Source organism: Ischnura elegans, chromosome 1, assembly GCF_921293095.1.
Source record: "Ischnura elegans chromosome 1, ioIscEleg1.1, whole genome shotgun sequence".
Taxonomy (NCBI): Eukaryota; Metazoa; Arthropoda; class Insecta; order Odonata; family Coenagrionidae; genus Ischnura; species Ischnura elegans.
In genome coordinates, this window is record NC_060246.1 from 38,017,202 (window position 1) to 38,031,209 (window position 14,008).

Consider the following 14,008-nt stretch of genomic DNA (forward strand, 5'->3'; position numbering starts at 1 on the left):
AAAAACTTTCTGGTGAGACGACTGGCAAACTTCATGGGGAAGGAAAAATGTGTGCGGCTGTGAACATGACCGGGAAAAAACATAAAATGGGTTCTGCGAAAGAATAAGAAGGCCCATGAGCCACGCTGTAACAGTAGTTTGGAAGAAAAGCCTTCCTTTTGGGTTTGGAGGTAAGCAATTGAGTTTGCGTCGGTGGTTGAGATTGATTTCCTTTCGGTATATTACCACTGCTTGCCATTCAGTGTATTCCGTGAAGAAAAGTGAAGCTTACACGGTTTTAGTCCTAAGGGCAGGAGAATTTATTCATCAAAGGACTGGGATTGCTGTGGATTAGGGAGATTCCCCACCTAGGGTGTAACTCTGCTCAGGTTTAACCCTGTACGCTTAATGAGACTTAAAGTTAAGACCCTTACTTCGGACTTCGTGAAAAAAATGTATTCTGTATCCAATCGTGGCTAGATTAAATATATTAATAAGCTGTTTCCTTGCTGGCTTTCCTCGAAGTATCCACGTTTTAAAGCCAGAGGTTTAATCCTCGCAGACAGTAAATAATTAAAGTTGAGAGAGAAAATAATATGCAGAATAATACCATGGGGGAAACATTTTGGGGTGGTAATAGACATAGAGGATGAATCTAAAAGGAGTAAACAGTAGTTTCATCATAGTTTTTCCCTCAAATCTGAATCTACATCGTGAAGAAAAATGTTCGACACTAATTCTACCGACTAGAATGCAAGAGTAGAAGAAAAAATAATTTTGAGAAATGCACGTACACTAGTGTTGAGGGAGCTTAATACGGATGGGTGAGAGAGATAGAATGGGGACATTGAGAATAGATGGCGGAAGAGGTACTACCTATGACTAGACTGAAGTATGGAGATGGTAGTTCTATCTAATGATTTCTCTCTAATATAAAAAAGTAATATTTTCCTTATTCCTCCCATTGGTGGGCAATTGCAAGGTCAAGAAAAATATTAGGCTTATGTGACAAAAATTAATGTGGAGGATCGTGGAACTAAAGCTCAGAACGTACGTAACTCAGGCAAACGTGGGAAAGGCAACGAAATAAGAAAGTGAGAATAAATTGAAAAGTGAATAATAGTAGACTTAAAAATGGACTAGACCAAAATTTTGCATTTTGACCATAATTTTGCTTCACATTGCTACGCATTTAGCTACGCGAAGGAAAATTTTAATTTTGAAGCCAAGTGCTCATTCCCATTGTGAATGGATAGATCGTTGAGGAAAAATTAGATATTCGGGACAGAAACGGGAGCTAATGTAAAGGGAAAAGACCTCTTTAGCCGAATGGCTTAGGGGGTTAGGAGGTTATTAAGGCGGGAATAGACGGAGAGGTAGATGGAGACACCGGATATGAGAGAGTGGACGAGAGGAGACAGAATCTCTCGGGGGAAAGCCGGGTGCGGAGAATGAGGGAGATAGGGAGCAAAGCCCGTTGGCACGCCCCCATGCATCCCGTGGACTTCTTCGCCCTTCGACTGTCGAGGGAAGCCAGCCCTTTAACACTCTAGCCCCCAGATACATCCTTCCTCGATCTCCAGCGCTCACTCCTTCCTCATTTACGGCTCCAGAAGATATTCACCTTGGCCCTGCCGCCAGTTCACCATCTCACGCCACCCCCCATTTTAACGTCCAACCCCCTACCAGCCAACCAGCGACGTTGCTTAGGTTTTCGTTGCCCTGGGTAGGTACATAATATCCCATCCCTTCTCCACAAAATGTAGTATTACAACAAAAAGAAATTTTTTTTTTATTGCCCGAGTAGAATATTTATCTGCAAAGTGATTTAGAGACCAAGAGCTATACTTTTTTTGCAAGATTAAGCAAAAAACTTAACTGTGGAAACATTATGGAGATCTTTTTTTATAATAATTTTACAATGATAAAGTTTTCGTTTCCCGAAGAAAATATTTTTTGTCAGATAAGTGAGATTTTTGCAAGTCAAGTCTCCAAAAAAATAACATTTCATATTATGAGGTTATTTTGAATCCAAAGAATGAATTATTAGATATAACAATATTATAAATGAGAAAAAATTTTGCCCCTTGGAAATTGTTCCTTATGAATATTAAAATAATCCCATATTTAACTCAGTTATTTATTTCAACGAAGAATATATTATTTAGCGTCAATTCGATATAATAAATTATTTATATAATGAATGAAAACAAGGGATTTTGACCGTGATTTTTCCACCCTTAGCAAAGTTCCTCCTTGGGGTAAGGGGGTGCCTCCGCTCCTTCCCTACCCCTGCTCTACGCGTCAACCCCCGACCTCCCCTTAAACTCTCTCCTTCTGGTTGCTCATCCCCTATTCCTGGCCCGTTACCTTACCTATTGCATTATTCATACCTTCCTCCTTATTGAAAGGGATATATCACCCCCCGGGATCTTTTCGCGCTATTCAGATTCCCTCCTTCATAACTAGCCCCTCCTCCCACTCAACCTGCCCTGTGCTCCTCGTACCAACTGTCACTCATAAATATATTCTCCTCATCCGGGTACTTTCGGGGTTAAGATGAGAACCGCGGGGCAGCCGGCTGATGAGCAGGGTCTGAGGGGGGAAAAAAGAAATTTCACCTGGTCCCATGCGTATGTGTATTCCGGGAATCGTCAATTAAAAGTTACGCGAAGAAAAAAAAAGAAGATGACGAAGACGGTTCGCAGAATTAATCTCGTGGAAGTCGAGGGGGAGAAAAAAACTTCGCTTTTCATGATGATAAAAAAATCATGAAGGGTATAAATGGTTAGTTCTCTTCTTCTAAGCCTCAACCTTTCGGGGCAGCGTGACGCTTTCGTAGGGTTGATTGATGGGAAAGTCTAAGAGTCGATTATGTAGGACAATGGGGGCTCGATCTATGATGGGCCGAACTGCTGAATCCGCCGCCGTCACCTTTTGTTGCGTTGGACGCTGTCGAGGAAATTAAATCAATGAGCCTAGAATGCATTAGAGTATTAATAACAAAAGGCCGCTTGAAAATAGCTAGAGAAACATCATTGTGAGATAATTTCTCGGCCTGATCTCTCGCATTCGTTCCGAAAGTGACGGATTCGTGAAATTATGACGGAGATGCAGGAGATATTTCACATGATTAAATGTCTAATCAGGGCAAGGGAGGATCAATCTTTGTGCACGTCGCAGAGAGTGAATAATTGATGAAGGCGTGGTCTTTTATCAGAGAGACGTCGTTAATAGCCATCCATCCATCCAGCTATTCATTGATGTGCCCCGTCTGCATTTATTCGCAAAACGGAGGTTTGATAAAGAGATAGAACTCGAATAATTTTACATTTCGATTCCATCCGCTTCTCCATTTTTATACTATTAACTCATCTTAACAATTTATTCTTGAGATTTTAAATTTCATTTTCACGAGATCGATTGTCATTTTGATCGCTAAGCTGGAGAAAATTCTATGAAATCAGCTTATTTCAAATACATGATCAAAGGAAAAATGACAATTTTTTTCAAACTACTTGATTCAGACTAAAACTCTCGGCAGAAAATTCATTCATCGTCCTTTCACTGATCGGCTATCTAGGCTTTGAATTCATCTTCATTTCTTTTTTATCCTTTAAATTATTTGTTTTAATTCATTATTACATTAAATTTTTCTTTATTTCCGCAGTAACTCCTCCGCACTGGTGTTCATTACTGTGCCCTTTCATTTATTTTAAACAATCAATTGTTGATTTGTTGTTAGTTCCATCCATTTTATTTCTTGCGCTTACCTGTGTTAAATTCCATTTTCTTTTTTTATTTTATCCCTATCTCTAAACATGATTTTTCCTAATTAGAAAAGCACGAATTGTGCAGAGGTAAGGCAATATCCAAATTTCTCCACATTCACAGCGAGATGAAAATTAAGAAAGAAAGTTTCGTAATATCGCGTAACCAGAAAGGGAAAACTTTCATTAGAGATCAAGTTACACTCCGGAGAAGAGAGCTCAAATATTTAAAGTTTCAAGTGTGTCAGCGAAGAAATGACTCATCCCTCTACCTCTTCTCTCATCCTTTCCACGGAAATCCTCGGAAGAAGTCCAAGAGGCTGCTGCGGAGCGCTTTCACTTTTTAAGAAATCCGCGGGTGCTGCTACTCCTGCTGCAGCGAAAGTTTGTTCCATTAGCAAAGCAACTGTTTCCCGACGAATAAAAAACCACGCTCTCCAACCATCAATGCTTAATTAAGCCTCTTCCAACACTCAAAAGCCTTTCCCTAGGGTCACTTGATTCATTCTCGTCCAGTCCCGTTTTGCCGACGTAATGCCCAATCAACAATTGGAACTCAATTTAATAGCTTTTTACGTCACCTGTGCATCACAAAGAGAATGTAGCTTTTAAAAACAGGGCGTCAAAGTACATGAAATATGTCCCGTGAAATGTCGTCAATATGTAACGCTGACGCTGTTGCCGACGTTGAAATATTATATCGCACCGTTGTGTGTAATATGATGCCGGTATGACCGTAATGGCTCGAAGCACTCTTAAGTGGTGAAGCTCGAATAAATGATTTCAGTAGAATATTCTAACGCTTTCTGAGTAGATATCATATCATATGGAAGTGGATGGAGCCATTAATCTTCCAAAAAAGCGAACAATTTACCATTCCCGCTAAAAATCCCATTTTTACGTCAAGTAATGGATCAAATAGCATGAAGAAAAAGCATTTAAGTGGTCCCAAATATTATTTTTTGATGAAAGCCGCTGAAGTATGACTATTCATTGATGAAAGACACATCTTCTCTTATTCTTTCATTCTCTATTGCAATGGATTGCATTACAGAACGTTCATTGTGACTTTTTTGGCGCAATGACCTTTGGATAGGCTCACGTTTGCATTCGAGCGAATGGTACCAGTGAGAGTGTAGCACTTGTAATCAGCGACGACGTGCTTTCCTCGGGGGATGCGTGGATGGTAATCCTGCAATGATATGATAACCGCTAATTTGAGCCGAAACATAATCACCATAAATGCCCGGAGGTGCGACCTCACTCTGATCATAGAAGGTACGAGGATAATCTCCCGCGTGATACATGCCATTATTATTGTTATTGTATTCTACCGATTAAGTTAGGTTTCCATGGAGTACTAAAGAAGTGATCTGGGAGACTCCCTTAGCTTCCAGCACTTCTTTCTTTAAATCACTGTAAGGCCTACACCCTTTCATTCTATCTAAAAATCCTACTCTCTTCCTTCCCCTCCCTCGTTTCCCTAACATTCTACCATCTAACACCATTTTCAACATCCGTTCCCCGCTAAATACTCCTCCCATCCATGCCTTCTGTCTCCACCGCATGTCATCAAAAAGCTGCCTCTCTTCGCCTGGATACTGTTTGCTCACATTCAACAATAGTACCTATTTGTTGGTTCTGTGTCCATATTATGTACATTTAGGGGAATGTACATCTGAAATTAACGAGGTGCGGTTATGGCATGCTGTCTGATATCATATGTCTCATTTTCGCGGCGCTCTTTTAAATCAATACAACTGCAATCGGTTATAAGCTTTGAATGCTGACGCGGGTAAACACTCTGGTCATTATTCCTAAGGGTCAAACAGGATTAAATTCATCCCCATAGTATTGCATTGAATTCGTTGCTTAATCTTTGCACAAAGTTATGTTACAAGTTCGTCGTTCAACACTCCCATTTAATTTATTTTCCCTAACTGCGGTGGAGCTACTTAAGCATGGGTATCCTATCTAATTTCCTTCGGTAGATATCCTAGATTTCCAGAAATGCTCGGTACAGACAGATAAAAAAACAGTGCTCTGTACTGCGTTGTATTCTACCTATAATTGGGATAGGGATCGGAAATGAAGGGTAATCACCTTCCCTCCGTAGGATAATGAGCCTTGTGGTAGGATGCTGGGTATGGTGCCAACTCCTGGCTAAATAATAGCCCAATAGTTGATGGAGGCGGTGAAGTGGGAGGAGTGCGACAGGGGTGGAGAAGGGCAAGGAGGTTTGAGACGCCGCCTGGGGGGTTGGCTGCCAATCTCCGCCACCCCCGCGTGTCACCCTAAACATCCTCCCTGCCCTTATCTCGTGTCGTCTCCCTTCCCTTTGTTCTAACCCTCGCAGCTCCTCCGTTTCTCTCTCTTTTTGACCCTCGGCGAATGGCCCTCCCTCTCCCGGGGCGACCCCATCTCGAATGCCTCCCAAAATGCCAGATTCCCACGGGGCATCGCCGCCGCCTCGTGGCGCGTGTGTCGCGTGGGATCCGAGGCGAAGGGCTATAGAGAGTCACACGACTACGTCCACGTCCTTTAACCTCTAGGAAGGCTATGACGACACTTGAGTGTCACTCGATACGGTTACTCACGGATTACAAGATAAACTATGTGGAGATATTACCTATTTTGCGCGGATAAATATACAGAGGTTATTACAAAGAATACTCCTCGTCCATACCCACTGTATAACATGAGAGTATTTTGTTAACTGTGCTAGAAGATACACTGTATCGAAATAGGTTGTGAGTGATAAAATTATTATGGAAACAGAAAAGTATAATCCATCCCTGAAACTCATGAAGGAGTTCTATCAAGTCAACCTCAAAACAATGCATTTATACAGAGTTTATTACTAAGGTTCCATTTTTAATAAAAAGCAACTAAGGGAGAATTTATTTAAAATTGTCACTTTTTCGTCTTCAAACATCTTTATACGATGTATCCGTGTCGATTATCACTATAATAACAGGGTTTTATCAATATTTTTTTATTCCCCTGATTAGAAATCAGCACCAGACTTCGTTACTAATGGCGACCCATTCAATGGCCGCAAACGCATAAAGATCCCGATTTTCACCATTCAATCAATGAGGAATTATTATTCGTGGATATTCATGAAGGTTGTTTTTTAAAGTAAGGTTCGTTCTTTATAAAGATACAAAGCTGATAGAGAATATATCAAAAATTTGTCACTCCTTTCATTTCAAACACCATTTAAGCATAGCGTCCGACGTTATATGTCCATTTTATTGTGTTCAAATATTTCCTCATTCGCCGAATATGTACGTAATTTTGCGCTTTATATTGTTACAAAAGGCGAGCTGCTCGATTTTTTCAAACATTTAGAATTTCCGATACGCCTAATTTGCGCCTAGCCACTTCATCAGTGCAAATGGCGTTACTTTTAAGGAAGACAAACCTAGGACTAGGTTTGGGATTTTTGAACGAGAATGATTTTTAATAAACGATCTAATATCAGTTTAATGAAAGAAAATGATATTCCAAACCTATGCTTTGTGTTTGAACAAACGGCAAGAAATTTTTTATTGCAAGAGAAACTTTTATATTTTAATCATGAAATCCTCTGCATGGGATAAAAAAAATCCCTAGCAAATAATTCGTAAGAGTGGGATATGATTGTGGAGAATAATAAAAATATGCATGCCATGGTATCACTCAAACAAAATCCTGGAAGTTGGAGTTTGCCCGAAGAAAGGAACTGTCCTCTGCTTAGCCTAATCGTGTAAATTTCACACCCCTGTGGCTTAGACTGGAGTGAACTCTATCCTAACCTATCCACACCAACCGTCGGGTGGAATCACTGTGTGAGTGAGGTGTCAGCGCTTCTCCGTGCTGACACCACTCACTGGGAGAAGGCCAAGAAGGAGAGGGGGGGGGGGTAAATCGGAGGGCAGAGTGAAGGGGAGGATAAGGTTCAGGGGATAGAAGGGTTCTCGAAAATAGGGTATTTTTTTCTTTTCCCTTTTTCGGGACAGAATTCGTTCTATTGAGAGGGGGGGGGGGGAGAGAAGGGTGGTGCTGGATCTCCTCTTGCCAGAAGGAATCCCTATTTTCTTCTTTCCTGCGATTTTTTCTTATTCTCCTGTGGACCAGTTCACACGCGGCCCCTTCTCTCCTATCTCCCACGACCCTCGCTGTTCGTCTTTTATTCGTCAAAAAAGGGTTTTTCTCCATCTCATTCTCTCCCTATATCTCCCTCCCTCTGTCCCTTTTTGCTTCGGGATCCATTTATTGGTTTTAATCGTCTAGTGGGGGGTCCCTCGTTCTCGACCCCTTCCGGGCCCTTTAATCGCATTTTTTGTGCCAGCGTGTGATCTTTCCAACTCCGCTCCTCAACAATTCCCTCCGTCCAATTCGCTCCAGTCCCTCCTCGGAGGAGAAATCTATGTTGGGGTCGCGAGAATGCTTTATTATTATTTTTTCTTGGCAGCGTCGATCATTTATCGCGTAAAAGGTACCTCCTTAGAGCGTGATGTGATTGCAATCTCCGACCGGTGATGCCAAGTATTGCAAATACGCGAATTGTTTGGGGGTCGAACTTGAGAATCTGAACTCCACGTGTATTCAGGAACAACTGTGATTTAAGCATTATTCACAGTTTTATTTCTAAAGTACACAACCAATTTTAAATAACCATCCAGGGAATATTTCATGAGCTAAAGCATTGGCGTTGATATAGTTGATTAAAGCTTACCATGGTAAACAAAGTTTATAAATACGAATCTATCAACGATCATACTCGTAGCCTCAATAAATACTCGAATTATTAGGAAAGTCATGCTTTTATGAGATTTGGTAGCAATTATTGAAAGGTTTGGATGCATTGTTCATTGGAAAAACAATTCAACAAAAAACATAGAGTGGACCTCAGGTTCTTTCAATAAGGGGGTATCCGATTCTTTAAATTGCATATATATAATTCATAAATTGCATCCACCTAAATAATTATTTCACGAAAGAAACCGGTATATTTTTACTTCCAACCACTACATTAAACGGACTTATATCTGGTGGGTTTCCTTTACCTTTAATTATCTATCCCAGTGAATACCCAAGTAATTTATCTTCATATTTTAGAAATATGTAAAAATTGTATCACTAGCTTTAAAGAGATCCATTTCGAGCGAATTTCTAATACCTTAATTTTTTTACAAATATTCCAGATTTCCACAAAAGCTTTACGCTCCTCAGCATCACTGTGAGAATCTTCCCAGAGTCTGACGCTGCTGGCTAACGGTAAGTGATTTAATTACATTTGACAGAATCCTATATTTAAATGTTCCATAAATCGAGTTTCTAAACATGGGCGCTAATCTCACCGTCGCGTAAAACTTCATAAAAACGTCATACTTGCAGTAGCTCTATTGATAGATTGCCCTTTTTCACTCAGTGAAATACAATATTTCTCAAAGTTAAGCATTTTACTCGATTAAATTTCGTATAACAATGTTAAATTTGTTCTTCAAACTCATCATTTTTTTCAATGCCTGCGATAAATTTAGATCTAAATGCACTGATGTAAGGCGTAGGGCAAATTAGAGGCTCAGGTTTTCCGTCAAAGGCAAAATATTTGAATCAGGGGTTCATTGAGTCAAAGATTCGACTTAGGAAAATACTTCCATTTACATTTAACAAACACTAGTTAAAGAAATTTAAAGTATAGTTTTTTGAAACTCGAAATTTCCCATAAAAAGTTTTCGTGGAAAATGCAATACATATCTGCATAATCTGCAATAATCTCGTACATCTTATATTCATAAAATTGAAATATACAAGCAGTATTGTTGGTTTAAGGCAGTCTCTATACCGTAACAATTTTTTTGCCGCACAACAATGTTCTTAAATTTTTGTAAAATATATGTGTGGATCTTCGTAGATTATATTCATAAATATTAATTAAATCTATGATGATAAATAATTCACCGCGTCTAGTTAAAGGCAGAATATGGTTTTCTCTTGACAATAAAATGAGAGAGCGATATGAACCTTATCGGATCGGGGTGCAGTAAGGTTTTCCCTCTCACACCAAAGAAAGGACCGCGTCGAACGCCATCAGAGATACTCGGGACTTTCTTTTGATGATGGCAGATCTGGAGCATCATCTAAATGGAACCTCGCCCTCGGAACATTAAAGCCGTGGGCGAGGGGAGAAGGATGAAGGCATTACTAGGCGATTCGTGCCGCGGATGAGGTCGGATCAAGGGTCATCACAAGGCAGGACTCCGAGGATGGGGGAGAACGGGTGTAAAGGGAAAAAAAGATTGAGGGAGGTTAAGGTGGATGCAAACGGTTTAATTTGCTCGAGAAGGCATTTCCGTGGGTTAAGAGTCGGTAACGGGATTTCGCCGGCGTGGCTCTCTGAGAGACTTTTTTCTTCTTCTTATTCCCGACGCTCTTTTCTTGCCGGTTACCACAATTTTCTCATCTCTCCCCGGCGTCTCTCTTAGAAGGGTGAATCATCCCCTCTCTTTGTTCGGAAAGCCCGCCGCTGACGTTGTCGTCGTCCAAAAGGTTTCACGTAGTCGACCGCCTCTCCGTCATTCCCTTTACGAGGACGAATCATCTCCCTTTCGCCCTCAAAGGAGGACCGCTTTAGGTCGAGAGCACAGCCCACGGAATCTGTTAACTCGCCTCACGATGCATTCATAATTATTTTATCCGTACCCCAGGCCCCTACCCGCGCCTGAGGCTATGGCGAATTTTGTGGAGCACACGGTATATCTGAGAGGACTTGACAGATTGGTCAGCAATTCTTAGAGAAGAACAGGTTGTACAAAACGCTTAAAAACTACAGAAAACAATTTTATAATAAATAGTAAACTAAGCAAAAGTCGCAAACCATTCTGAAATTTTTAAGTTGAGAGAATTTTCACTTATCAGTTATTCATAACCGATATTTATCAGTTATAATAAAATCATAGTTATAAAAAAGAAAAGCACATTTAAGGTTAAGCGTACTTATGTTTTGCTTGAATGTAAATGCGTATGATCTAAATTATACAGATCTCCCTAAGCCAAGAAAACTAAAAATCACGCAACACGTAGCATATAACTCTCAATGAAAAAATGAACAGCATGAAGCTTGGTGCTACCACGTAGTAATGCAATTGAAGAAAAAAATATATCAGTTAAATGTAAACGACTTCTCAGGATACTCAAACTCCTGGAAACTCTTTAAATAAAGTTTATACACATTGCATCATCGTGACTGCATATTATGTACCCTAATTTTTCATTTTAACCTTACAAGTTTCCATCGACAAGAATTTTTAGCGCTATGAGGACTCAATAATATTTATGTGCTGATATATCTCTGAGTTGCGGCATCTCCTGGTACAGTATAATGTTAGTTTGCTTTCCAATTATATCGTAACTGAAGTAGCCGCTGTGCGGTAAAATAGGTTGCATGCAAATATAAATTTTGTACAACACTACAAATAATAACCCTCAGTACCAACAACATTTAAACCCAAATTTCTCTGTGTTATGGAGGGGTTTTTTATCCCCCAAAACCCCACTCACTGCGCCACTAGCCCTGAGGACGATGGCCGAATCGGACGTCTAAACGTCGGAAGTAATGTAGTTCCTGACCCGGCGGCGATTCCGAAAACTCTTCTCGCAGTGCAAATATCAGTTTGAATATAAGGCACATCCGCGACCTGATCCCTATTATAGTTGAATGTATAATTTGAATGACAGTAGTTATGATAACATTATAAATGAAAACTGTGAAACAAGAAGGTAGTTTGGTTAAATGCGTTGTCGCAGTGCGTCGGTGGTTTTTTTTTTTAAAGAGAGGAGTGGCTGGTTTTGGAAAGCAGAAGGATAAAAAACTCTGGTCTACTAAGAGCCCTTTTGGAAGTGAGAGATGAGGGCAATGAGAAGTAAGATATACGGGGATGGTGGCTAAGAGAATGGAAGGCAAGAGAGGAAACCCGTTATGCGTCCACATTTGCATATACCTAACGATGACCCTCGAGTATTCCACGGGAATGACCCGCATAGAGGGCGAATTCGCTCTTTTCCCATTAATGCACGGCGAACGATGAAGGAAACAGCGGGAGGTATGAAATTATTATGCGAAAAATATCGGTACTGGGTAAAGGGCTGAGAACCTGGCGACCTCATCCCCCTTCATGAAATATTGCTCGTTGCAATAAAGCCCTACCTTTCTCAATGCTATCCTTTGAAGCTTGGGTTCCTATAATTGCAATTTACACACTTCCGATAAATCAGAGGGAATACGCTTCATGATCCTGGGTGATATTAGTTATTGATCGCATCGAAAACGCTCCATTATTCATCGTGTGCCATGTGCTACACTCCGAATATCCGCTAAACCTTACATAATTTTGGTCATAAAAAAAACCCTTCACTATTTCACTATGACTTTTCTACGTTGCCTAACCATTAAGTAGCGGGAAAAAAGCTTTCATTTTGCCTAAGGCATGAATAACATTTAAACCAGTCCCTACCTGTGTAGGATGCACTTGTGAGATGAATCATCAACCATGTGCCCCCAAGCTATCCGAGACTAGTAATTTCTTATGTCAGCGGAGAAAAATAGCAATGGGCGAGGAAGCATGACGCTCCTTGTGCGATGTTGACACATGAAATTACGCACCGCCGAGCGGATAAAGGGCTCCTACTTTTCCCCTGAGGCTCATTTTTGGCGTGGAGAAGAAAATATATGTATTCAGAGCCTCGAAAAATTTCGATGATGATGTATCGAGAGGGAAAAATTCGGAGGCGTCGGTTATATATATTTGTATCCACATTTTTTTAACCGCTAGAAAGCGCCCGGAGGTGCGGCGATGTCGTGATAACCATCTAAGAAAGTGAAAGAAATGAGATAGGCGATGGGGAGTCGAGAGGTTATCCGAAAGGTGAGGGAGAAAAATCCTCCTTACATCGTCACATTCCAATCGGAGTCTTCGTCAGGTTTTTCTCTCTAAATTGACCAACCAAGGTGCAGCCACTCGCCGCAAAAATCGCTGTTCTGAAAATACTAGAGAACACCTTCAGGACGTGACTAGATCATTAACTCGGATAATCGCAACCTCCTCCCATGGTTATCTATCCTCACGTGGCGTAAGGAGGAGATCGAGTTTTGAGATTTTACCCGAAAACATCAAAAGGTTATATGCGCGCACGGAAACCGTGTGATTTATCTCGATGGGGGGCGTCAGAGGAATTCCATATACACTAACACAAAAATGAAAAAAATCGCTGTGGGTCTCGTTATTGCCCAACGTGTTTGAAACCGCGTGCTGTGTTCGCCTTCCTATAGCCTTGTAAGTACCTCTGCCTACCTGCAGTGTGGTGATATGTGTGGGAAATGACTGTAATTAGCATCGAGAGTGGTGGCGCTGTTGCGAGTCCAATCCGCGGGAGAAATTGGCCGTGGTCGGGTTTGATTGGATTGCCGGTGAGTTAGTCCGTGGAACGTCAAAATGTCTCCCAAGAGAGGGCGCGCTGGGTTCAATCCAGGTTAACCTTTACTACACGGATTAAAAAAAAACTAACCCCATAGTCATGCACTGTGAGTTATATCCAGGTGATTGGAAAATACGCATCGTGGCAAAGGTGAACTCGTTTTTTCTCCACGCCGAAAATAATTTAAAGATTAGGAAGAAGAGAGCGTGGAATATGCGGGAGTAACAGTTCTTTAATTTCAAACCAAAATCGAATGGTAATTATGAAAAAATATGACACCCTCTTCTTTATGTACAATCTACGCCCAATGTTGTAACTCTTTGGTACCTCATTTAAATCTAAGAAGATATGGCTTGTGAATGAACAAATACTAAGAAGGGTATAGATCAATTCCAGCACTAACATCACTATACTGTCAGGTAAATAGTCTCATCACCAAATCAAGTGCGAGATAGCAAAAATTCAAAGCAGTATGGAGCGGATAAAGTTTTGAAAAGAGTAACTACTATTCACGCAGGACTGATCTAATATTAATATAAAAAGGAAACGGCTTTGAATAAATTCTCTTTACCCTTCAAAACCATCCCAAACAACCACCCATAAAGTGAGATATTATTCAATAATTGAATAAATGAGGCCAAAAGCGTATTATAGCTTTTTTCATGTTTTTATAATAATGTTATCCCAACGAATAGCACCCGATTTGTCTGACAGCAGACATTTTATGGCAGCAGCACAATGATTGCTGAATGGAGATAAATGCCGTTACTAAGACATTTATGGAGAGCGAGGAG

The 14,008-nt window shown here is 40.6% G+C and overlaps 1 protein-coding gene across 1 annotated transcript in view; it reads left to right on the top strand.

Moving 5' to 3' along the window:
• LOC124158946 (uncharacterized protein DDB_G0283357-like) overlaps positions 1 to 14,008 on the top strand; it is a 183,622-nt gene that overhangs the window by 35,065 nt on the left and 134,549 nt on the right. The window contains exon 2 of the mRNA XM_046534384.1: positions 8,942 to 9,014. The gene's annotated coding sequence lies outside the window, so the exon portion shown is untranslated. The remainder of the gene's footprint in view (positions 1 to 8,941; positions 9,015 to 14,008) is intronic.